This window comes from Bufo bufo, chromosome 2, assembly GCF_905171765.1.
Source record: "Bufo bufo chromosome 2, aBufBuf1.1, whole genome shotgun sequence".
Lineage (NCBI taxonomy): Eukaryota > Metazoa > Chordata > Amphibia > Anura > Bufonidae > Bufo > Bufo bufo.
Window position 1 is genome coordinate 30,868,662 of NC_053390.1, and position 26,235 is coordinate 30,894,896.

At 48.1% G+C, this 26,235-nt stretch overlaps 1 protein-coding gene across 3 annotated transcripts in view; it reads right to left on the reverse strand.

Annotated features, from left to right (window-relative positions):
* The window catches only part of CNTFR (ciliary neurotrophic factor receptor), a 379,375-nt gene that overhangs the window by 270,536 nt on the left and 82,604 nt on the right, over window positions 1–26,235 (reverse strand). For 2 of the 3 annotated variants that reach the window (XM_040420848.1, XM_040420844.1), the window contains exon 2: window positions 2,079–2,154. The exons of the other annotated variant lie outside the window; for it this stretch is intronic. The gene's annotated coding sequence lies outside the window, so the exon portion shown is untranslated. The remainder of the gene's footprint in view (window positions 1–2,078; window positions 2,155–26,235) is intronic. 3 annotated transcript variants of the gene reach the window in all.

Genomic DNA, 26,235 nt, shown 5'->3' on the forward strand with positions numbered 1-26,235 from the left:
ACAGGGTTCACCAACCAGGGTCCCAGGAAAACCTGACCCATAAGGATGATTAAAGACACCAGAGACATTTACTAAATTACTTATTGACTTCTCACCAGAGAGTTCAGCTGAAGTCTACAGAGGAGAATGTCCATCTATCTCATATCTATCTAAAAAAACAGCAAAATAGCCAGACTCCAAAAATGAGTAAAAATAAAGATATTTATTCACCCATGTGGATACACAACGTTTCTGAAGCTTGAGAAAGGCTCTAGGGCTGAGACGAAACGTCGCGTATCCACCTGGGTGAATAAATATCTTTATTTTTACTCATTTTTGGAGTCTGGCTTTTTGCTGTTTTTGTCCATTTTTTATAGTGCTGCCAGATTTTCTCTATCTATCTATCTATCTATCTATCTATTATCTATCTATCATCTATCTATCTATCTATCTATCTATCTATCTATCTATCTATTATCTATCTATCTATTATCTATTATCTATTATCTATCTATTATCTATCTATCTATCTATCTATCTATTATCTATTATCTATCTATCTATCTATCTATTATCTATTATCTATCTATTATCTATCTATTATCTATCTATCTATTATCTATTATCTATCTATCTATTATCTATCTATCTATCTATTATCTATTATCTATCTATTATCTTTCTTCTATCTATCTATTATCTATCTATTATCTATCTATTATCTATCTATTATCTATCTATTATCTATCTATCTATTATCTATTATCTATCTATCTATCTATTATCTATCTATTATCTATCTATTATCTATCTATTATCTATTATCTATCTATTATCTATCTATCTATCTATCTATCTATCTATCTATTATCTATTATCTATCTATTATCTATCTATCTATCTATTATCTATCTATTATCTATCTATCTATTATCTATCTATCTATTATCTATTATCTATCTATCTATCTATTATCTATCTATTATCTATCTATTATCTATCTATCTATCTATCTAATATCTATTATCTATCTATTATCTATCTATTATCTATCTATTATCTATTATCTATCTATTATCTATTATCTATCTATTATCTATCTATTATCTATCTATCTATTATCTATCTATTATCTATTATCTATCTATTATCTATCTATTATCTATCTATTATCTATCTATCTATTATCTATCTATTATCTATTATCTATCTATTATCTATCTATCTATCTATCTATTATCTATCTATTATCTATTATCTATCATCTATCTATTATCTATCTATCTATTATCTATCTATCTATTATCTATCTATCTATTATCTATCTATTATCTATCTATTATCTATTATCTATCATCTATCTATTATCTATCTATCTATCTATTATCTATCTATCTATTATCTATTATCTATCTATTATCTATTATCTATCTATCTATCTATTATCTATCTATTATCTATCTATCTATCTATCTATCTATCTATCTATCTATCTATTATCTATCTATCTATTATCTATCTATCTATTATCTATCTATTATCTATCTATTATCTATCTATTATCTATCTATCTATTATCTATCTATTATCTATCTATCTATTATCTATCTATTATCTATCTATTATCTATCTATCTATTATCTATCTATTATCTATCTATTATCTATCTATCTATTATCTATCTATCTATCTATTATCTATCTATCTATCTATTATCTATCTATCTATTATCTATCTATTATCTATTATTTATCTATTATCTATCTATTATCTATCTATTATCTATCTATTATTTATCTATTATCTATCTATTATCTATTATCTATCTATCTATCATCTATTATCTGTCTATCTATCTATCTATCTATTATCTATCTATCTATCTATTATCTATCTATCTATCTATTATCTATCTCTCTATCTATTATCTATCTATCTATCTATCTATCTATCTATCTATCTATATATCTATCTATCTGTCTATCTATTATCTATCTATTATCTATCTATCTATCTATCTATCTATCTATCTATCTATCTATCTATCTATCCTCCCATCCATGGTTCCATCCTTCCATCCAGAGTTGACATGTTCTTACCTCTATGTGTGATGTTCCTGAGATGTCATAGATGAGGTGGGAGATATTTCTCAGCTTCCTTCAGGTTCCTTATATCCTAAAGACCAAAGAAGATGCAGAGACTTAGATGGCGGAGAAGGGAGAACTCGCATGCAGAACATTATCTGACGGTTCTGTAGTGTTTGGTACCAGAGAACATACAGATCCATTCACAACTATGGGGAGGGTGAGAGATGTATCATGAGCAGTCCCAGGTGGAGGAGCCAGAACCATCAGTCATCCGCACCGTAGTGAATGTGACATCCACAGAGACAGACAGAACCCGAGAGAGAAGAACCAGGTCCATTACGGAAATTAGGAGTACTAATCCGGCATAGAGCCTGACTCTGTTACTACAACCACCAATCTGCTGCTGCACTGAACATTACAGTAACAGATTATGCTCCACCCACATCCAGAGCTGCAGCCACATCTCTGCTCCCATTCTTTCTCAGGCTCAAGAAACTGATACATTGTAAAAAAAAAAAACTGTCAGGACAGGAGAGAGATTTGGTCTGTTGATATGTTTCACTCACAGAGGACTGCCTAGACTGGACAGTTTGTTGCAGTATTTTCACGTTCACTGACAGCAAGCTGAGATCTTGTCAACAGTAAGAAACGTAAGCATAGTCTATGAGAACCTTTCATTATATAACAGTTAAGCCTTGATAACACAAAACTGGCCACTGGACCTTTAAGATGCCGCCTCAGCGCCCTGGACCACCCGAAGAGGTGGGCTTCATTTCTCGTGGAGATTCATGAAAAGAAATGCAAGAAATGACTGGATTTTCGATTACTGGCTGCTATGTGTTCTGTGAAGAGGGAAGCCTAGCTAGGGTTGGCCCCGTCCCTGTTCCTTGTGTTGATCGCCCCCTATTGGGAGGGGCCAACCCTAAACCTCCTCCTACCAGAGCTGGACTTTCCAGTGCTGGTCCAGTGCTGCTCCTGAGGAGTAAGCTGGGCTCTTGCTGGATGCTTTAGGGTCCTGCACCCTGTAGATGTATGCTGCGGTGTCCGCTCTGTGGTTTGCAGAGGTGTTGATATTAGGGGTACACTTATCTATTTCCCCGACTTACCATTTTATCTCCTCATACAACCACTTACCCACCAGGCAGGAGCAACCAATCACAGCCAATAACACTGCAGTCCCACATTAGGAAAGGAGACCGCCATGGGCACCAACCCCAGCCCAGGACCCATGGCGGTGCCAGACCAGTTATAACCTGACATACTGTACTTCTCCCAGACTATTAACCAATTCCAGACTGACGTCCCGAGGGACTATTTTTACATAAATGCTGAAACCAGACGATTAAGGGCCAATTAACAGGATTTAACGGCATAGTTCTAGAAGGAACTGACTGGCAGTGGTAATTTGGGACCCTACAGATGGCAGGTGGTGGCTGCCGGTCTATGGCGCCGCTTAGTCCTCCAGCATCGGGGTAGACAAGAACAGCTTAAGGGGGCAATAAGGCGGCAGGTCTGGAGTCCTACGCGTAGCCTTCAGATTCGTAAAATTTGCAGTCAGATTTTCGGAACATCTGGACGCAATTCTCCATTTATAATAAACTTGTATGTGAGAATCCGGCATTAATTGGAAGGAGCAGATCCAGCCTGCTACATGAGGGGGGGGGGGGGGGGCGGCGGCGGGGCCCGGGCGGGGGGACGCAATCCAATTATATAACCTGTTCACCAATTAAGTTTATACGTGGAGCAGACAGCACAAGCGGGCAGAAAAATTATTTCCTAAATCATTCCTGGCACAGATGGCACCGAGCGCAATAAACAATTATTAATAAGGAGAAGAGGATTTTTTTTTTTGTATTTCCGAGAGTTTAACTTTTAACCTCCTGCAGAGCGGCCTCAAAGCCGGAGATAAAGCTCTCGGAAAATCCAATAATTCCCTCCGAGCACCTGCTCCAATAATGCAAACCACTTACCGGGGAACTGGACTCTCACAAAGGTACAAATCTCACAAATTCATTTATTTCCTACTAAAAAAAATAATGGAATGTTTGAAACACCGCCACGGAGACGCTCACCGCCGCCGCCACTGTGTTCTGAGGGATGACATACCGCCATGGAGACGCTCACCGCCACCGCCACTGTGTTCTGAGGGATGTCATACCGCCACGGAGACGCTCACCGCCGCCGCCACTGTGTTCTGAGGGATGTCATACCATCACGGAGACGCTCACCGCCGCCGCCACTGTGTTCTGAGGGATGTCATACCATCACGGAGACGCTCACCGCCGCCGCCACTGTGTTCTGAGGGATGACATACCGCCATGGAGACGCTCACCGCCACCGCCACTGTGTTCTGAGGGATGTCATACCGCCACGGAGACGCTCACCGCCGCCGCCACTGTGTTCTGAGGGATGTCATACCATCACGGAGACGCTCACCGCCGCCGCCACTGTGTTCTGAGGGATGTCATACCATCACGGAGACGCTCACCGCCGCCGCCACTGTGTTCTGAGGGATGTCATACCGCCATGGAGACGCTTACCGCCACCGCCACTGTGTTCTGAGGGATGTCATACCGTCACGGAGACTCTCTCCGCCGCCGCCACTGTGTTCTGAGGGATGACATACCATCACGGAGACGCTCACCGCCACTGCCACTGTGTTCTGTGGGATGACATACCGTGACGGAGACGCTCACCGCCGCCACCACTGTGCTCTGAGGGATGACATACCGTGACGGAGACGCTCACCGCCGCCGCCACTGTGTTCTCAGGGATGTCATACTATCACATAGACGCTCACCGCCGCCACCACTGTGTTCTGAGGGATGTCATACCATCACAGAGACGCTCACCGCCACTGCCACTGTGTTCTGTGGGATGACATACCGTGACGGAGACGCTCACCGCCGCCACCACTGTGCTCTGAGGGATGACATACCGTGACGGAGACGCTCACCGCCGCCGCCACTGTGTTCTCAGGGATGTCATACTATCACATAGACGCTCACCGCCGCCACCACTGTGTTCTGAGGGATGTCATACCATCACAGAGACGCTCACCGCCACCGCCACTGTGTTCTGAGGGATGTCATACCGTCACGGAGACGCTCACCGCCGCCGCCACTGTGTTCTGAGGGATGACATACTGTGACGGAGACGCTCACCGCCGCCGCCACTGTGTTCTGAGGGATGACATACCGCCACGGAGACGCTCACCGCCGCCGCCACTGTGTTCTGAGGGATGACATACCGTCACGGAGACGCTCACCGCCGCCGCCACTGTGTTCTGAGGGATGACATACCGTGACGGAGACGCTCACCACCGCCGCCACTGTGTTCTGTGGGATGACATACTGTGACGGAGACGCTCACCGCCGCCGCCACTGTGTTCTGAGGGATGACATACCGTGACGGAGACGCTCACCACCGCCGCCAATGTGTTCTGTGGGATGACATACTGTGACGGAGATGCTCATCGCCGCCGCCACTATGTTCTGAGGGATGACATACCATCACGGAGACGCTCACCGCCACCGCCACTGTGTTCTGAGGGATGTCATACCATCACGGAGACGCTCACCGCCGCCACCACTGTGTTCTGAGGGATGTCATACCGCCACGGAGACGCTCACCGCCGCCACCACTGTGTTCTGTGGGATGACATACCGTGACGGAGACGCTCACCGCCGCCGCCACTGTGTTCTGAGGGATGTCATACCGCCACAGAGACGCTCACCGCCGCCACCACTGTGTTCTGAGGGATGTCATACCATCACGGAGACGCTCACCGCCGCCGCCACTGTGTTCTGAGGGATGACATACTGTGACGGAGACGCTCACCGCCGCCGCCACTGTGTTCTGAGGGATGACATACCGTCACGGAGACGCTCACCGCCGCCGCCACTGTGTTCTGAGGGATGACATACCGTGACGGAGACGCTCACCACCGCCGCCACTGTGTTCTGTGGGATGACATACTGTGACGGAGACGCTCACCGCCGCCGCCACTGTGTTCTGAGGGATGACATACCGTGACGGAGACGCTCACCACCGCCGCCAATGTGTTCTGTGGGATGACATACTGTGACGGAGATGCTCATCGCCGCCGCCACTATGTTCTGAGGGATGACATACCATCACGGAGACGCTCACCGCCACCGCCACTGTGTTCTGAGGGATGTCATACCATCACGGAGACGCTCACCGCCGCCACCACTGTGTTCTGAGGGATGTCATACCGCCACGGAGACGCTCACCGCCGCCACCACTGTGTTCTGTGGGATGACATACCGTGACGGAGACGCTCACCGCCGCCGCCACTGTGTTCTGAGGGATGTCATACCGCCACAGAGACGCTCACCGCCGCCACCACTATGTTCTGAGGGATGACATACTGTGACGGAGACTCTCACCGCCACTATGTTCTGAGTGATGTTATACTGTCACAGGAGGTGCTCACCACCGCTGCCATACTCTGAGGGATGTCATACTATCAAAGGCAGGGGCGTAACTACCATAGCGGCAGACCATGCGACTGCTATGGGGCCCCGGGCAAGAGGGGGCCCAGTCTTAGTTGGTATTATCTACTCTTCTACTGGAGGTGAAAACTTGGTCAGGACTCTACCCTCTAAAGGGACAACTTTTAGCAAACGAGGCAGTAGAAAAATGGCCCAAGGGTCACTGAAAAGAGGCGGAAACCCTTCTGTCCTGTGTGGGGGCCTGGTTTGATCCTTGCTATGGGGCCCTTACTTCTCTATGTACGCCACTGGTCAAAGGAGATGCTTGCTGCTGTTACCACGTTCTGGAGTATGTCATACCATCACAAGAGATGCTCGCCTCTGCCATCGTGTTCTGAGGGATGTCATACCATCACAGAAGATGCTGACTGCCACCACCGAGTGATGTCGTGGCGTCACAGGCGACGTTCACCGCTGCCACCACATTCTGGCCGATGTCCTACCACCTCAGGAGATACTAACGTGCTCTGAGAAATGTCATATATCACAGGGTATGCTCCCAGTCGCGCTCTACGGGGTGTCATACCGTCACATCGTACACAGGCAGAACATTAGCTGATGTGGTCACAGATCAGATACACATCGAGTATTCTGCTTTCTGCGACCCCCCCCATAGTCCACGGCGATGTCACACCCTACTGGAGCCCACAGCACCAGAGGCGTCTGTAAACCGGTGCGCAGCGCAATGCGAGGACCGTGCGCTCCAGTGGCAAAAAGGGCACCAAAGGGTCGGCAAATTCTGATGTGAAAAGCGACCGCCGCTAAAAAGTTACCATTGTAAAAGTAATCCCACCCCAGTGCAATTCCCGTAGACTTTTATGGGGGGAAGATCCTGCAGCTACAAAGCTAAGGAGACCACCGGTGGAAGCCAATAGGACCCTTCCTACAGGGGGTCCGGCACAGAATCATTGCTTCCGTTGACACATAAATGACAATAATTTTCCTACTAGGGCGTATGGAGGTCATAGCGGAGCGCCCCCCCCGTTGGTAAGACCCTCTATGAGCGTCACATCCAGCCTGTTACATCTCCTAAGGCTCTGAACATTGTTACATAATATTCTAAGCATCACAGCAACATTGTATCACTGCTTCCCTGCGGCACAGCGCCCCCTGCCACCCAGCGGCCTCATCGACACCCTGTGACCATCTGTCGCTTAAAAGGTTAAAGCCACATCTGGATGAGAGATGGAAACCTGAGCGAGCAGATAGCGTGCGCGCCCCAGGTAACCCTAAACCCATGTAGCCTGCCCGTAAAGAGCTTAAGTGGCTCAATAACTGCACAGCTCATTACCTCTTACATGAAGGGACGCAGACGCCCCACCGGGGGACCCCAGTGTGGCCCCGGCCAATCCCCCTGACCCCCCCACCACCACAGATAAAGAATTCCTTCCTAATGGATCCTAGGTTATCTTGGAATTCAATCAATTCTTTTCTCCGTTTTCAGTTTGATTTGAAACATTCAGACAAATCCCAACCCTGAAAAAACCCCAAAAAGACACAAAGCAAAACATAAAATAAAAATGGAACGAAGACATAAAACGTCGCAGAAAAATATTTCATACTCGTTGAGCTTCAGTGTTTGTGGGGTCGCTGGTAGCGTTTTGGGGTCTATGTAACTTTTTGATTATTTTTGTATTTTTTTTGTAAAACTAAGGCCTCATGCACACGACCGTTGTTTGTTTCCGCGTCCGTTCAGCCGATTTTAGCGCTTCTGATGCGGACCCATTCATTTCTGCGGATAGTGCACCGTTTGTTATCCGCCTCCGTGGTTCCTGTCCGTCAAATAATATATAACCTGTCCTATTCTTGTCCGTGAAAAACGGTTTGCGGACCCATTCAAGTCAATGGGCCGTATGTCATACGTGTCCGCGTCCGTTTTTGTAGAATCAGTTGGGTGGGGATATTAAAATGACACTTTTTTTTTACCTTCCTTTTTTTTTTTTTTTTGGAGGTCCGCCAAAAAAAAAAACTGAAGACACATGGAAACACAACGGGAAACAAAAACGGCAACGGACAACGGAACAACAGATCCCCAATTTGCGGAACGGAAAACAACAACATTCGTGCGCATGAGGCCTTAGGCTACTTTCACATTTGCGGCAGAGGATCTCAATACCGGAAAAAATACGTTTCCGTTTAGTCCTCATGCATTCTGAATGGAAAGAGATCTGTTCGGGATGCATCAGGACGTCTTCCGTTCCGGTGGCATTGCGTTTTGTGACCGGACACAAAACTGCTACAAGCTGCGGTTTTGTGTCCGGTCATAAAAACTTTAAAAAAAAAATAAGGGATCCGGCACTGAAAACAATGTAAGGCCTCTTGCACACAAACGTTTATTTTTTCCGTTTACGTTCCGTTTTTTTTGCGTTCCATATACGGTCCGTATACGGAACCATTCATTTCAATGGGTCTGCAAAAAAAACGGAATGTACTCCGTATGCATTACGTTTCCGTATTTCCATTCCGTTCAAAGATAGAACATGTCCTATTATTGTCCGCATAACGGACAAGGATAGGACTGTTCTATCAGGGGCCGGCTGTTCCGTTCCGCAAAAAACGGAATGCACACGGATGTCATCCGTATTTTTTGTGGATCCGTTTTCTGCAGACCGCAAAAAAAAGGAAAAGCCATACGGTCATGTGCAAGAGGCCTAAGTTTATGGTGACGGATCAGTTTTTTTTACTAGCCTGAAAAAACGGATCCGTCTCCCCTTGACTTGCAATGTATTTAGTGACGAATCCGTTTTTTTCCGTTTTGATTTCACACAGCTGCATCCTGACGGAACGGAGGCATCCTGATGTACAAAATCAAAACGGATCCGTTTCATTCCGGTATCTGCCGGATCTCAATATCGGAATTGCAAGTGTGAAAGCGGACTGACAGAAGAGGACGTTTTACGGTGACAGTGAGGAAAATGATCTTCCTCTCTGGTGATAGTCGCCATTACCGCAGCGTGGAACAGGTTTCGCTAGAGCGGCCCTCTGCAGAATTTACACTAAAGATCCAGTAAGGACGGGAGGACGGTCTAAGGGGCTCGTTTTTGTTGCACGTCAAGCGGTTACGTTTGAAAACAGAAAAAACGTATAGAAACGTATTACTTGACGTAGCCATAGACTATAATTGGGCAAACGTAGTTCAAAAGTACTTCGGATTTTTTGTCACTGTTTACGTTTTTTTTTTTTGCAGGGTAGAATAATGTAGCAAACACACAAAAAAAACTGATATAAACGTATACGTATATTATTTTTTAAATTGCAATGAACGGGAGATGTAGGACAATACGTTTCCATACGTTAAAATGTATCCGATTTTATCCAGATGCTTCTTGCTTCCTTTGATACACTTCAAATCTTTATTTAAAAAAGAAAAGTTTCACAAAAACGTATCCGTTAAACAAAAAAGGAACGATAGCCACAAAATTGCATACGTTTCTGTATGGTTTTTTTAACGTATTCGCTTGACGTACAGCACCAGCAAGATATGAACGGTCCCTTACACGGGGACTGCACTGACGGCTGCGGGTTTGGTGCGACTGATGTGACTCTGGTGAACATCTGGCTCGTGGCGTCAATAAAACACTCTAATTAGGTGCAGAGGGGATTAGAGGGGCGAGCGCTACTAAGAAGACCCCCAGGAGAGGGTGAGTCTAGTAAACGATACAAACAGAAATAAATAAAAGTATATGGTAAATAAATAAATAATAAATATAATCTGATATAAGGGCTCACGACCGGGAAACCGCGGCCAATGTGTCGCCTGAGCCATCACACTGACGCAGTGGGTTGGGGTCGAGGATCCGCGGTCGGTCTGGGAGACGCAGCCAACACACGAGCCGTGTTTCCCGGACACAAGCGCGGTCGTGTGCATGAGCCAGAAGGTTTACAAGTGTTTTTATAGGCCGTACACAAGATACAGGGAACTTTTCCCCTTCACGTAGAGGTAAAAAAAAACAACTAAAAAATGACAAAAAAATCTGTATTTTTTATGTTTTTTTTTTCTAAATTTTTTTAACTGCATTAAACTCCTTGAATCTGGTAATGCTATATTCTGGATTATCAGATGTCCGCATGGTAGGATGGAGAACCTTCAGGTTGGGCGATTCTGGATCATCACGTTTCTTGATTGGGGGTCGTTTATCAAAGACCGGTGTTATTGTCAAGCGGGCGTTAGAAAAATCGCCAAAAAAGGGGCCTCCCGCCGTTAGTAAATGACCCCCAATAGGTCCATCATCTATGGCAGGGATGCCCAACCAGTGGCCCTACAGCTGTTGCAAAACTACAACTCCCATCATGCCTGGGCAGCCCACAGCTATTAGGGCAAGCTGGGAGTTGTAGTTTTACAACAGCTGGAGGTCCGCAGGTTGGGCAGCCCTCATCTGCGGGATACATACAAAACAGGGAGGCCCCATAGCAACCATCCATAGTAAACCCCCAATTATGGCGCTGGGTTTCACCACCTAGGACATTTGTTTCCCCCTCCACCCGCTTTCCATGACCCTCGGGCTAACGCCCCAATCTCCATCTTCTCTGTCGCTACACAAAAGCAAAGGAATGGGACCAAACAGGGATGGGCCCCCTCTATTTAAGGGCCCCACATCAGTTGCATGCTCTGCCTCCCACGAATGTGAAACACAACAGTCAAATTCCATGAAGCCCGTAGGACGAGAGGTCAGGATTTACATCGGGCAGCGTTCACACATCGGGCAGCGTTCACACATCGGGTATCTCCTCTGTTACATTCTGCATTTACAGGTGGAGTAGACTTTTTTTTTGCTAACTCTCCTGATTGCAGCTGCAGTTCTTCCGTGGTTCCTGCAGGGAAGGAGAGGGCGCTCCACCCCGTAACCTCAAGTTATAAGGTAGCGAGGACACCGGGGGGCATCTGATGACTGGCGGAAGTCTCCTGAGAGCCTGTCATGGTGTCAATCACATCACACACCTGCTAAGAGCCCCCAATCCCTTCAGCATGGTGCAGCATGTCCTCCTAAGTGCCCTGCCCCCACCCCTGCCTGCAGCTCCAACCTTGCATAATGAGGAATGACCCGCTGAAGGGGAAATACAGCTCTGAAGCTAAATGCATACAATACAGTCCTAGAAACAAGCAACATCTGAGTATAAAAGCAACATAAAACTAAAAAAACATATAAAAAACACCTAAGACTAATGCTGAGCTTATCTGAGGCCGGGGTGATCTGGTGCTCGCAGCAATGGAAGCAACAACCCCACTGTGTGCTGTTTAGTGCCCTCTGAGCCCAAGGACGGCGTCCATACCACGGGGCAGTCCCCAGAGATTGCGGGGAGAGGGGCACAGCTCAGGCTAACCCCATATACCGCCATTCATTGCCTAAATAACACTACGATATAATGGCTCCTTACTGTACCACCATCATTTACTGTCCACATAATACTACCAAAACTGGTGCCCATAACAATAAGGACGCTTCCTAGAGCTGGCCCCCCACCAAAGTACAACTAAGTAATTGGGGGAGAAGGGCCTCAATTCTAAGCATCATGTCTGGAGGAAACCAGGCGCCGCTCATCACCTGCCCAATACCATCCCTACAGTGAAGCATAGTGATGGCAGCATCATCCTGGGGGGACAGGGAGACTGGTCAGGGTGGGGAGAAAGCTGAATGGAGCAAAGTACAGAGATATTCTTAGTGAGAACCTGATCCAGAGCTCTGGACCTCAGACTGGGCTGAAGGTTCTCCTTCCAACAAGACAACGACCCTAAGCACACGGCCAGGACAACACAGGAGAGACTTAGGGACAACTCTGGTAATGTCCTTCAGTGGCCCATAGCCCTGAACCCAATAGAACATCTCTGGAGAGACCTGAAAATGGCCGTCCACCGACGACCCCACTCCAACCTGCCAGAGCTAGAGAGGACCAGCAGAGAAGAATGGCAAAAAAAATCCACAAATCCAGGTGCAAACCTTGTGGCCTCATCTCCAAGAAGACTGGAGGCTGGAATCACTGCCAGAGGGGCTTCAGCTAAGTCCTGAGTAAAGGGTGTGAATACTTACGTCCTGAGTAAACTTTTTTTTCCCTTTTTTCTATAAATTATCACAAGGAGCAAGATAACAAAATGTGAGGAAAGTGAGAGGGTCTTAAGACTTTCCCAATATACTGTGATTATATCATATCCCTGGCCTGATGGTTAATGGTTTCCACTTCACATAATAAATGTTTTCTACAACACAGCGTGAAAACAACCTGTCCGCCATGGTTCAGGAGAAGATATGGCGCATCTGAGACCTGAACGCCTCCTCGTAGACGGGCTCTAGGCTGCGGTACATGCGGAGTCCTGGTGAAGTCTACAATTAATGGACAGAACCTCAGCCGCTTCTCTGAGAGGTTCCTCATCTGTAAGATCTTCTGAGGTGACAACAGAGCGGTGTCTTCTGCTTTTCAACTACACATCAGAGACAGAAGGAAGGAGCGAGGAGATGATGGCCTCCGACAGAAAACACAAAAGTACAACTGGATGAAAGGAAACCATCAGAAAGTCAAGAGCTGAAGTTACAAGAAAGAAAAGTTTCTGCAAATCTGATCAAAGCCTGAGCAATGGGATATAGATAGTAACTGGTGGTAACTAGGTTTTAGCTAGTTAGTAGTGGCTTGTTGGCAGCGGGTGGTGATCTGGGCTGTAGATGGTGGGCACAGTATAGATGGCAGTGGGTGGTGATCTGAGCTGTAGATGGTGGGTGCAGTATAGCTGGCAGCGGGGGGTGATCTGGGCTGTAGATGGTGGGCACAGTATAGCTGGCAGCGGGTGGTGATCTGGGCTGTAGATAGTGGGCACAGTATAGCTGGCAGGGGGTGGTGATCTGGGCTGTAGATGGTGGGCACAGTATAGCTGGCAGGGGGTAGTGATCTGGGCTGTAGATGGTGGGCACAGTATAGCTGGCAGCAGGTGGTGATCTGGGCTGTAGATGGTGGGCACAGTATATCTGGCAGGGGGTGGTGATCTGGGCTGTAGATAGTGGGCACAGTATAGCTGGCAGGGGGTGGTGATCTGGGCTGTAGATGGTGGGCACAGTATAGCTGGCAGCGGGTGGTGATCTGGGCTGTAGATGGTGGGCACAGTATAGCTGGCAGGGGGTAGTGATCTGGGCTGTAGATGGTGGACACAGTATAGCTGGCAGCAGGTGGTGATCTGGGCTGTAGATAGTGGGCACAGAATAGCTGGCAGGGGGTGGTGATCTGGGCTGTAGATAGTGGGCACAGTATAGCTGGCAGTAGGTGGTGATCTGGGCTGTAGATGGTGGGCACAGTATATCTGGCAGGGGGTGGTGATCTGGGCTGTAGATAGTGGGCACAGTATAGCTGGCAGGGGGTGGTGATCTGGGCTGTAGATGGTGGGCACAGTATAGCTGGCAGCGGGTGGTGATCTGGGCTGTAGCTAGTGGGCACAGTATAGCTGGCAGGGGGTGGTGATCTGGGCTGTAGATGGTGGGCACAGTATAGCTGGCAGGGGGTAGTGATCTGGGCTGTAGATGGTGGGCACAGTATAGCTGGCAGGGGGTGGTGATCTGGGCTGTAGATAGTGGGCACAGTATATCTGGCAGGGGGTGGTGATCTGGGCTGTAGATAGTGGGCACAGTATAGCTGGCAGGGGGTGGTGATCTGGGCTGTAGATGGTGGGCACAGTATAGCTGGCAGCGGGTGGTGATCTGGGCTGTAGATGGTGGGCACAGTATAGCTGGCAGGGGGTGGTGATCTGGGCTGTAGATAGTGGGCACAGTATAGCTGGCAGCAGGTGGTGATCTGGGCTGTAGATAGTGGGCACAGTATAGCTGGCAGGGGGTGGTGATCTGGGCTGTAGATAGTGGGCACAGTATAGCTGGCAGCAGGTGGTGATCTGGGCTGTAGATGGTGGGCACAGTATATCTGGCAGGGGGTGGTGATCTGGGCTGTAGATGGTGGGCACAGTATAGCTGGCAGCGGGTGGTGATCTGGGCTGTAGATGGTGGGCACAGTATAGCTGGCAGCGGGTGGTGATCTGGGCTGTAGATGGTGGGCACAGTATAGCTGGCAGGGGGTAGTGATCTGGGCTGTAGATGGTGGGCACAGTATAGCTGGCAGCAGGTGGTGATCTGAGCTGTAGATGGTGGGTGCAGTATAGCTGGCAGCAGGTGGTGATCTGGGCTGTAGATAGTGGGCACAGTATAGCTGGCAGAGGGTGGTGATCTGGGCTGTAGATAGTGGGCACAGTATAGCTGGCAGCAGGTGGTGATCTGGGCTGTAGATGGTGGGCACAGTATAGCTGGCAGGGGGTGGTGATCTGGGCTGTAGATAGTGGGCACAGTATAGCTGGCAGCAGGTGGTGATCTGGGCTGTAGATGGTGGGCACAGTATATCTGGCAGGGGGTGGTGATCTGGGCTGTAGATAGTGGGCACAGTATAGCTGGCAGGGGGTGGTGATCTGGGCTGTAGATGGTGGGCACAGTATAGCTGGCAGCGGGTGGTGATCTGGGCTGTAGATAGTGGGCACAGTATAGCTGGCAGGGGGTGGTGATCTGGGCTGTAGATAGTGGGCACAGTATAGCTGGCAGCAGGTGGTGATCTGGGCTGTAGATGGTGGGCACAGTATATCTGGCAGGGGGTGGTGATCTGGGCTGTAGATAGTGGGCACAGTATAGCTGGCAGAGGGTGGTGATCTGGGCTGTAGATGGTGGGCACAGTATATCTGGCAGGGGGTGGTGATCTGGGCTGTAGATAGTGGGCACAGTATAGCTGGCAGGGGGTGGTGATCTGGGCTGTAGATGGTGGGCACAGTATAGCTGGCAGCGGGTGGTGATCTGGGATGTAGATGGTGGGCACAGTATAGCTGGCAGCGGGGGTGATCTGGGCTGTAGATGGTGGGCACAGTATAGCTGGCAGCAGGTGGTGATCTGGGCTGTAGATGGTGGGCACAGTATAGCTGGCAGGGGGTGGTGATCTGGGCTGTAGATGGTGGGCACAGTATAGCTGGCAGCGGGGGGTGATCTGGGCTGTATTTGGTGGGTGCAGTATAGATGGCAGCGGGTGGTGATCTGGGCTGTACATGGTGGGCACAGTATAGCTGGCAGCGGGGGTGATCTGGGCTGTAGATGGTGGGCGCAGTATAGCTGGCAGCGGGGGGTGATCTGGGCTGTACATGGTGGGTGCAGTATAGCTGGCAGCGGGGGGTGATCTGGGCTGTAGATGGTGGGCACAGTATAGCTGGCAGCGGGGTTGATCTGGGCTGTACATGGTGGGCACAGTATAGCTGGCAGTGGGGGGTGATCTGGGCTGTACATGGTGGGCACAGTATAGCTGGCAGCGGGGGGTGATCTGGGCTGTAGATGGTGGGCACAGTATAGCTGGCAGCGGGGTTGATCTGGGCTGTACATGGTGGGCACAGCATAGCTGGCAGTGGGGGGTGATCTGGGCTGTACATGGTGGGCACAGTATAGCTGGCAGGGGGTGGTGATCTGGGCTGTACATGGTGGGCACAGTATAGCTGGCAGTGGGGGGTGATCTGGGCTGTACATGGTGGGCGCAGTATAGCTGGCAGGGGGTGGTGATCTGGGCTGTAGATGGTGGGCACAGTATAGCTGGCAGCAGGTGGTGATCTGGGCTGTAGATGGTGGGCACAGTATAGCTGGCAGCGGGGGTGATCTGGGCTGTAGATGGTGGGCACAGTATAGCTGGCAGCGGGGGTGATCTGGGCAGTGTCTTCTCCTTCTCTACTGATAATTTCGTACACATAGGACCATTCTCCAGGACTGGCACAGGTAACACCCGCCATTCTGCTGTTTACATTGGGAGATGTTCGTTTAACCCCTTCAGTCACCCTTAACACCACCCTGGTTAAGCTGCTGAGTGTTTCTCGCGTCCGGGGATTTGTGTATTTAATGACATTACTTGGAGCGCCATCCGTGGAAGCTGGTACCCGGCCTCGTTATCTGCTCCCATTGTGGTGCCCGCTTTCCAACAATTTCAGCAAATTAATAATTTACGCGGTGTAATTAGAGCAGCCATTAGGCCGGCTTCCGGTTTTCTATCAGGAGTTTTCTCCCCCACACATCGAATGCTATCCTTCTGCCTCTGGAAAAAAATGGCGACTCTGCGCTCCGAAGAGGACACTAAAAACGTATTCTGCTGATGACAGGGGATCGCTGAGCGTCTGTGGCCCCCAGGAACCATCAGGAATCGGCTGCAGCCTTTCTGGGATCTCAGACGACCATGTTACAATGTATCAGATAACGCGCTCGCTATTGATGGGTTACAATGTATCGATATTGAATGTTTACTTCTTAATGTATCCACCAATCAGCATTCAGGGGGCGTCACACAAACGCCAAGATCTCAGGGGCCCCTGAAACACTGACACCCATAATGACAAGTCTTCATCTTACCACCTACATCCACTTGGCATTGTGGGGGATGGGTACCAGGCCACTACATTTCCCAGTATGCATTGCATCACAGAGAAGTGAATGTTTTGCAGTACTTCCTATCTCACTGCTGCCACCATCTACTGCGGAATAAATGACAGCTTGCAGAATTGTGATTGCAGCTCTGAATGTGAACAATGCAGAAGACAAGACTACTTCTACCTACTGCTGATTAAGGGAGAGCTTGCAGAACTGTGATTGCAGCTCTGAATGTGATTGAAGCCTAAGACCAGACTGCCACCACCTACTACAGATTAAATGACAGCTTGCAGAATTGTGATTGCAGCTCTGAATGTGAACAATGAATAATACAAGACTACTTCTACCTACTGTTGATTAAGGAAGAGCTTGCAGAACTGTGATTGCAGCTCTGAATGTGATTGAAGCCTAAGACCAGACTGCCACCACCTACTACGGATTAAATGACAGCTTGCAGAATTGGGATTGCAGCTCTGAATGTGAACAATGCATAAGACAAGATTACTTCTACCTACTGCTGATTAAGGGAGAGCTTGTAGAACTGTGATTGCAGCTCTGAATGTGATTGAAGCCTAAGACCAGACTGCCACCACCTACTACGGATTAAATGACAGCTTGCAGAATTGGGATTGCAGCTCTGAATGTGAACAATGCATAAGACAAGACTACGTCTACCTACTGCTGATTAAGGGAGAGTTTGCAGAACTGTGATTGCAGCTCTGAATGTGATTAAAGCCTAAGACCAGACTGCCACCACCTTCTACTACGGATTAAGTGACAGCTTTCAGAATTGGGATTGCAGCTCTGAATGTGATTGAAGCCTAAAACCAGACTGTCACTACCTACTACGGATTAAATGACAGCTTGCAGAATTGGGATTGCAGCTCTGAATGTGATTGAAGCCTAAGACTAGACTGCCACCCCCTACTACGGATTAAGTGACAGCTTGCAGAATTGTGATTGCAGCTCTGAATGTGATGAATGCTTAGGACAAGACTGCTGCTACCGGCTGTGGATTAAGGCCTCTTGCACACTAACTGTTTTTTTTTTCCGTTTTTGCGGGTTCCGTTTGCGGTCCATATGTGGAACCATTCACTTCAATGGGTCCGCAAAAACAACGGAAGGTACTCCGTATGCATTCCGTTTCCGTATTTCCGTTCAAAGATAGAACATGTCCTACTATTGCCCGCAAATCACGTTCCGTGGCTCCCTTCAAGTCAATGGGTCCGCAAAAAAAAAACGGAATGCATACGGAATGCATCCGTATGTCTTCCGTATCCGTTCCGTTTTTGCGGAACCATTTATTGAAAATGTTATGCCCAGCCCAATTTTTTCTATGTACTTACTGTATACTGTATATGGCATACGGAAAAACGGAACAGAAACGGAAACACAATGGAAACAAAAAAACGGAACAACGGATCCGTGAAAAACGGACCTGCACAATACAGAAAAAGCCATACGGTCGTGTGCAAGAGGCCTAAGGCTCCATTCACACGTCCGTGGTGTGTTGCGGACCCGCAAATTGCGGATCCGCAACACACCCGCCCGGCACCCCTATAGAAATGCCTAGTCTTGTCCGCAGCTGCGGACAAGAATAGGACATGTTCTATCTTTTGCGGAGCTGCGGACCCGAAGATCGGGGCCGCGTTCCGCAAATGCGGATGCGGACAGCACACTGTGAGCTGTCCGCATCCATTCCGTCCCCATAGAAAATGAATGGGTCCGCATCCGCTCCGCAAAAATTGCGGAACGGATGCGGACGTGTGAATGGAGCCTTAGTGAGAGTTTGCAGAATTGTGATTGCAGCTCTGAAATTGATTAATACATAAGACAAGACTGCTGCTACCTACTGCTGATTAAGTGGCAGCTTGCAGAATTGTGATTGCAGCTCTGAATGTGACTAGAGCATAGGACCAGACTGCTGCTACCTACTGCTGATTAAGTGGCAGCTTGCAGAATTGTGATTGCAGCTCTGAATGTGACTAGAGCATAGGACCAGACTGCTGCTAGTTCCGCCATGGAGAGGAGAACAACAATGAAGGCATTTGGATTCCAGAAGAAGGGAATAGCCGGTATGGTGGGCGTCTCGCCCCGGGGTGAGCGGTTTATAAATAGCCTCATTTAGAAATCTGCCACAAATAAATCTGCAGCGTTTCTCCTCTGAGCCCCATTCATCTCTGTGTTCTGAGACCGACCCCCCACCCAAGGCCGAGTCCAGAACCCCTCAAAGGTCACAGACATCTGAGCACAAGAAAGAGGTGCAGGGACCATGGAAAAATGCCATACGGGGCAAGGACTCCTGTAAATGACCCAAAAATCACCCTAATCATACTTCAGTAAAGGGACAAGTGCATGCTGGGAGTTGTTGTTTTGCTAGAGCCTAAGAACCAGTGAGCTGGAACATCCGCTGGTCCCTGGAGAAGTGGAGAAATGAGGTGCAAAACAGCGCCACACCCTTCAAATGGCTGTGCCCGGTAATGCAGCTGGGCTCCACTGAAGTAAATGGAGCTTAGGTGCAATACCATACACAACCTGCGAACTGGTGGGGCGCTGTTTTCAGAAAAGGGCAGCCATGGTTTTCTAAAAATTAGATAACCCCTTGAAGAGACACTTAACCCCCCGATGGGGGGAAATTACTTAAATGTGTATCTAGTCTTTCTATTATTATCATGAGAGGACAGCCCTAGGATTCCCTAGGGCCGGGTATTTAACCCCTTCCTGCTGGGGGAGGGGGTATCAGGATTGTCTCCCGCCATCTACTGATGAAGTGATCAGAGCTGTCGCTTTAAATCACCCGCAGCGGCTGGAGACTCCAGAGGTCGAGGCTTAAATCTTTATTATTGTCCCTGAGAGTTCCTGAAAATAAATCTCCGTCCCATCAATACTGTATCCGATCCCTGAGCCTCCGCCAGAGACGGCGGACAGGGAAGGGTTAACGGAGCGGCGAGCGCAATCGTCTACACAGGGAGATGGCCGAATATTACTGCGGTGCGGAGGAACAATGATCTCCCCGGAGAACAGGTAAGGCCTCCTGCACACGGCCGTATGGCTTTTTTCAGAATTTTGCGGTCAGCAAAAAACGGATCCGCAAAAAAACACGTATGACCTCCGTGTGAATTCCGTTTTTTGTTTTTTTTTGCGGAACAGAACATCTGGCCCCTAATAGAACAGTACTATCCTTGTCCTTTATGCGGACAATAATAATATAAGGGCTCATGCACACAAACGTTTTTTGCGGTCTGTATATGGAACCATTCATTTCAATGGGTCCGGAAAAGATGCGGACAGCACGCATCCGTTGCTCCGTTCCGTGACCCCGCAAAAATAATGAGGCATGTCCTATTCTTGTCCGTTTTGCGGACAAGAATAGGCATCTCTATAATGGGACTCCTGTTCCGTTCCGAAAATTGCAGAAGGCACACGGGCGGCATCCGTTTTTTTTGCGGATCCGCAATTTGCAGACCGCAAAAAAAAAAACTGCAGGGTCGTGTGCATGAGCCCTAATAGGACATGTTCTATCTTTGAACGGAACAAAAATACGGAAATACGGAAACGGAAGGCATACAGAGTACCTTCCATTTTTTTTGCGGATCATTGAAATGAATGGTTCCATATACGGTCGGTATACGGAACGCAAAAAACGAAAGGTAGAAAACGGGAAAAAAAAATTGTTCATGTGCAGGATCTGCAATACACCCGGCCGGCACCCCCATAGAACTGCCTATTCTTGTCTGCAATTGCGGACAAGAATAGGACATGTTCTATTTTTTTCCGGAGCCGCGGACTGAGATGGATGAGTAGATAGATATGAGATGTTCTCCATTGTTGCACAGAAGGATGTATAGCTCCTCCGGCCTTTGGTTGCCCTCATGCCATGGCTTCATCTCTCATACGTAGCAGTGAGGACACCATGAAGCAGCTCCGGTTTATGAAGGACACTGCTGGTCTGTAGGACACGTCGTCTCCTTGCGGTGTCCCTGGTAATGAGCTCTGATAGAGAAGAGCCGACTGCTGGGACAACTGGAAGGCGATGGAGATATTGATATAAACAAGAGTATCCGGATAAAGTGAGACACAAATGAAGTGATGGATGTTTCCATGAAGATAGAGAGTCTTATTTTGATGCAAATGAAGTCCGGGGAGGATGAGACGTCGGCCGGAAATTGGATCCTATTATTGGGAAGATGAGGTTTGAAGAGTCTTTGGTCTTGAGGAGATAGGAAGGCCGGAGAGATGACAAGACTCGATTTGTCGCTCAGTGATTCCTGTTATCTCAGTTACCACATGAGAGCAGGAGTGTCGTCACAATGGGCCCTCACATGTCTTCTCATCACTGCTCTTCACTTCAGACCCCTTATTCTGTGGTCTGAGTCTCAAAGGACGAGGTCTGGTCTAAGTCTACGTTATATAAAGGTGAATGAATGTCGGGGTCTGGAATCTTTACTTAGGGGTTTACATTATTAGATTATTACTAGATTATTTTTGGGGGTCTCTACTGCACAATGTGCACATATGGCAGCAGAGTAAACAGGGCATTGGGAAAGTCTTCAGACCCTTTCACTCTTCTCTTGCTCCTTGTGCTATAAGTTCCTCCATCAATCTGCCCTCAGCCCCCCATAATAAGAAAGTGAGGACAGAATATTAGCAAATTTATTAAAATGGAAAAACTGAAATTTCGCCTGGACATAAGTATTCAGACCCTTTGCTATGACACTTGATATTTACTCTGGGGTCTCCTATTTCTCTGGATCATCTCTGAGATGTTTCTCCATCTTGATTGGAGTCACAGGTTGTAAATTCAGTGGATTGGAGATTATTAGATTATTTAGAAAGACACAGCCTTGTCTATATAAGGTCTAACAGCTGACAATTCATAGGTAAAAACCAAGCCATGAGGAGAGGAGCAGAGAACTGCCTGTAGAGCTCAGAGACAGGATTGTGTGGAGGCTCAGATCTGGAGAAGGAGACAAAACATGTTTGTTCTTACATGGAAGAAGTATGGAACAACCAGGACTCTTCCTAGAGCCGGCCGCCCCACTAAACTAATCGGAGGAGAAGGACCTTGTTAGAGAGGGGACCAAGAACCTAATGGTCACTCTGATTGAGCTCCAAAGAGAAACTTCTAGAAGGTCAACTATCACAGCAGCATTCTATCAATCTAGGCTTTATGGCAGAGTGGCTAGCAAGAAGCTTCTCCTCAGTAAGAGACACATGAAAGCCGCCTGGACTTATGAAAAAGCATCTAAAGGACTCTCAGATTGCAGACTGTGAGAAACAAGAATCTCTGCTCTGAAGAAAACAAGACTGGTCTCAATTCTACACGTCATGTCTGTAGGAAACTAGGCCCTGCTCATCACCTGCCCAATACCATCCCTACAGTGAAGCATGGTGGTGGCAGCATCATCCTGGGGGGACAGGGTGGGGGGAAAGCTGAATGGAGCAAAGTACAGAGATATTCTTAGTAAGGACCTGATCCAGAGCTTTGGAGCTCAGACTGGGCTGAAGGTTCACCTTCCAACAAGACAAAGACCATAAGCACACGGCCAAGACAACAAAGGAGAGGCTTAGTGACAACTCTGGGAATGTTGTTGAGTGGCCCATAGCCCTGAACCCAATGGAACATCTCTGAAGAAACCTGAAGATGTCTGTCCACCGATAGCCGCAGGGGTGCACCACCAATAAGGCCAGGTGAGGCGATCGGAAGTACCAGGTAGGGGCAAGAGGGGGGCAGTGGAAGGGCCAAGGGCAATAAGTTCTTTTAGTGTGGCAAAGGGGTTAGGTTAAGTAATTGCCATTTGAAGGGGGGGGGGGGCCGTTTTAGTTTTCGCCTCAGGCAGCAGAAAGGCTAGGTTCACCCCTGAACGACCCCCATCCAACCTGACAGAGCTGGAGAGCATCTGCCGAGAAGAAGATTGAAGAAAATCCCAAAATCCAGGTGTAAACTTTGTGGCCTCATCTCCAAGAAGACTGGAAGCTGGAATCACTGCCAGAGGGGCTTCAGCTAAGTCCTGAGTAAAGGGGCTGAAGACTTATGTCATGAGTAAAGGGGCTGAAGACTTATGTCATGAGTAAAGGGGCTGAAGACTTATGTCATGAGTAAAGGGGCTGAAGACTTACGTCCCGAGTAAAGGGGCTGAAGAATTATGTCCCGAGTAAAGGGGCTGAAGACTTATGTCCCGAGTAAAGGCGCTGAAGATTTATGTCCCGAGTAAAGGGGCTGAAGACTTATGTCCCGAGTAAAGGGGCTGAAGACTTACGTCCCGAGTAAAGGGGCTGAAGACTTACGTCCCGAGTAAAGGGTGTGAAGACTTACGTCCCGAGTAAAGGGTGTGAAGACTTACGTCCCGAGTAAAGGGGCTGAAGACTTACGTCCCGAGTAAAGGGGCTGAAGACTTACGTCCCTTGTAAAGGGGCTGAAGACTTACGTCCCTTGTAAAGGGGCTGAAGACCTATGTCTCGAGTAAAGGGGCTGAAGACTTACGTCCTGAGTAAAGGGGCTGAAGACTTATGTCCTGAGTAAAGGGTGTGAAGACTTACGTCCCGAGTAAAGGGGCTGAAGACTTACGTCCCGAGTAAAGGGGCTGAAGACTTACATCCCGAGTAAAGGGGCTGAAGACTTACATCCCGAGTAAAGGGGCTGAAGACTTACATCCCGAGTAAAGGGGCTGAAGACTTACATCCCGAGTAAAGGGGCTGAAGACTTACGTCCCGAGTAAAGGGGCTGAAGACTTACGTCCCGAGTAAAGGGGCTGAAGACTTACGTCCCGAGTAAAGGGTGTGAAGACTTACGTCACTTGTAAAGGGGCTGAAAACTTACGTCCCGAGTAAAGGGGCTGAAGACTTATGTCCCGAGTAAAGGGGCTGAAGACTTATGTCCCGAGTAAAGGGGTTGAAGACTTACGTCCCGAGTAAAGGGGCTGAAGACTTACGTCCAGGGTAAAGGGGCTGAAGACTTACGTCCAGAGTAAAGGGGCTGAAGACTTACGTCCCGAGTAAAGGGGCTGAAAACTTATGTCCCGAGTAAAGCGGCTAAAGACTTACGTCACTTGTAAAGGGGCTGAAAACTTACGTCCCGAGTAAAGGGGCTGAAGACTTATGTCCCGAGTAAAGGGGCTGAAGACTTATGTCCCGAGTAAAGGGGCTGAAGACTTATGTCCCGAGTAAAGGGGTTGAAGACTTACGTCCCGAGTAAAGGGGCTGAAGACTTACGTCCAGAGTAAAGGGGCTGAAGACTTACGTCCAGAGTAAAGGGGCTGAAGACTTACGTCCAGAGTAAAGGGGCTGAAGACTTACGTCCAGAGTAAAGGGGCTGAAGACTTACGTCCTGAGTAAAGGGGCTGAAGACTTATGTCCTGAGTAAAGGGTGTAAAGACTTACGTCCTGAGTAAAGGGGCTGAAGACTTACGTCCTGAGTAAAGGGGCTGAAGACTTATGTCCTGAGTAAAGGGGCTGAAGACTTATGTCCTGAGTAAAGGGTGTAAAGACTTACGTCCTGAGTAAAGGGGCTGAAGACTTACGTCCTGAGTAAAGGGGCTGAAGACTTACGTCCTGAGTAAAGGGGCTGAAGACTTACGTCCTGAGTAAAGGGGCTGAAGACTTATCTCAATGCCAGATTTAAGTTTTTTCTCTTCTATAAATTAGTGAAGATTTCTGTCCTCACTTTCTCATTATGGAGGATCAGGGGCAGAATGATGGGGGAACTTATAGCACGAGGAGCAAGATAAGAAAATGTGAGGGTGTGAAGACTTTCCCAATGCACTGTATCTCTAGGGCACAATATGTATGAGATACCACCGCTCAGGGCGCACGTGTGTGGCACAGTATATCAGAGGGTATATATATATATGATGGAACAGTATATCTCTGGGTCCTGATGCACGCCCCCGCTCGCCCTCTATTTACTACCAGCACCCGGTGCACCCACTAGCCCGCTCTCCCTGACGCCACATGTGTCACGCCCTCCCCTCGTCTCACATTCTCTGTCATTGAACAGTGTCACTGCGGAGAAAAAAAAAAAGAATCCAGAAGGAATTATCGCTTACTGTAGGCCATAAATCTCCCCCCGGCGGAGGAAATGTGCCCAGTTCTCATAAAGCCGTCCCCAAAATCCACTTACAGGATAGAAATATTACAGATCCAGAGCGTCCCGGACGTGAACGAGAGGAGTGGAAAGTCCAAAAATATCAAAAATCCCCAAATATGACATATCTGTAAAATAAACGTTGCTTTTGATTATTTTAAAACAAGAAACTAATAATAATTCAGAATTTTTGGAATTTTTGGCGTTCTCTCACACGCTCACAGGACGGCGAGGATGTGTTCAGGGCTTTACGTGGGAATTTTTTTCAGAAACATTAAAGCGACCTCTCGTATGCGGCGCCCCGGGCCGAGCTTGACCCCGTGACCTTGTCAAGGTCGCTGGGACCTGACCTGAGGATTTAAACCAGCTTCCCCGACATCAAAGCGCTGGCGTTGGCGGTGAGCGGCCTCATCTGTCATGGCCGCACATCACAGTATGGAAGCCTTTCATATCTCCACTCATTATTTATGCTGGAAATGGTTTGTTTGACTGAACCTGGGAGAGATTATGAGGAGCGGGGAACGAGGAGGGGGCGACGCCGCGCCCGGGATTAGGGGAGATCGCTATCCCTAATAATAATAATCCGAAGAGGAAGGAGGCGACTTTCCCATAAGCTTCTACGTCCTATAGACACGAGGATCTGTCTGCCCGCTGCGAATACTACAAATTACTACAAAGTGTCCGAAGAGGAAGGCCGGCGCCCAATGTACGGTCGCACAGGGCGCGTCCCCCGATGAAGGGCATGTGGCCCGGGATCTCTAATATCAATTGTATTACAGTATTAGGGCTCACGCACACGACCGTATGTATATAGCGGTAAGCAAAAAACAGATCTGCAGAAAATACGGATGACGTCCGCGTGCATTCCGTACAGAACAGTCCTATCCTTGTCCGTAACATGGAAAATGATAGGACATGTTCTATTTTTTTGCAGAACGGAAATACGGACATACGGAAATGGAATGCACACGGAGTAACTTCCATTTATTTTTTTGGGCGGATCCATTGAAATGAATGGTTCCGTATACGGTCCGCAAAAAAAACAAAACAGAACGGACACGGAAAGAAAATACGTTCGTGTGCATGAGCCCTTAGGCTTCATTCAGACGTCCGCACTTTGGGTCCTGATCCGTTCCGCAATAATGCGAAACGGGTGCGGACCCATT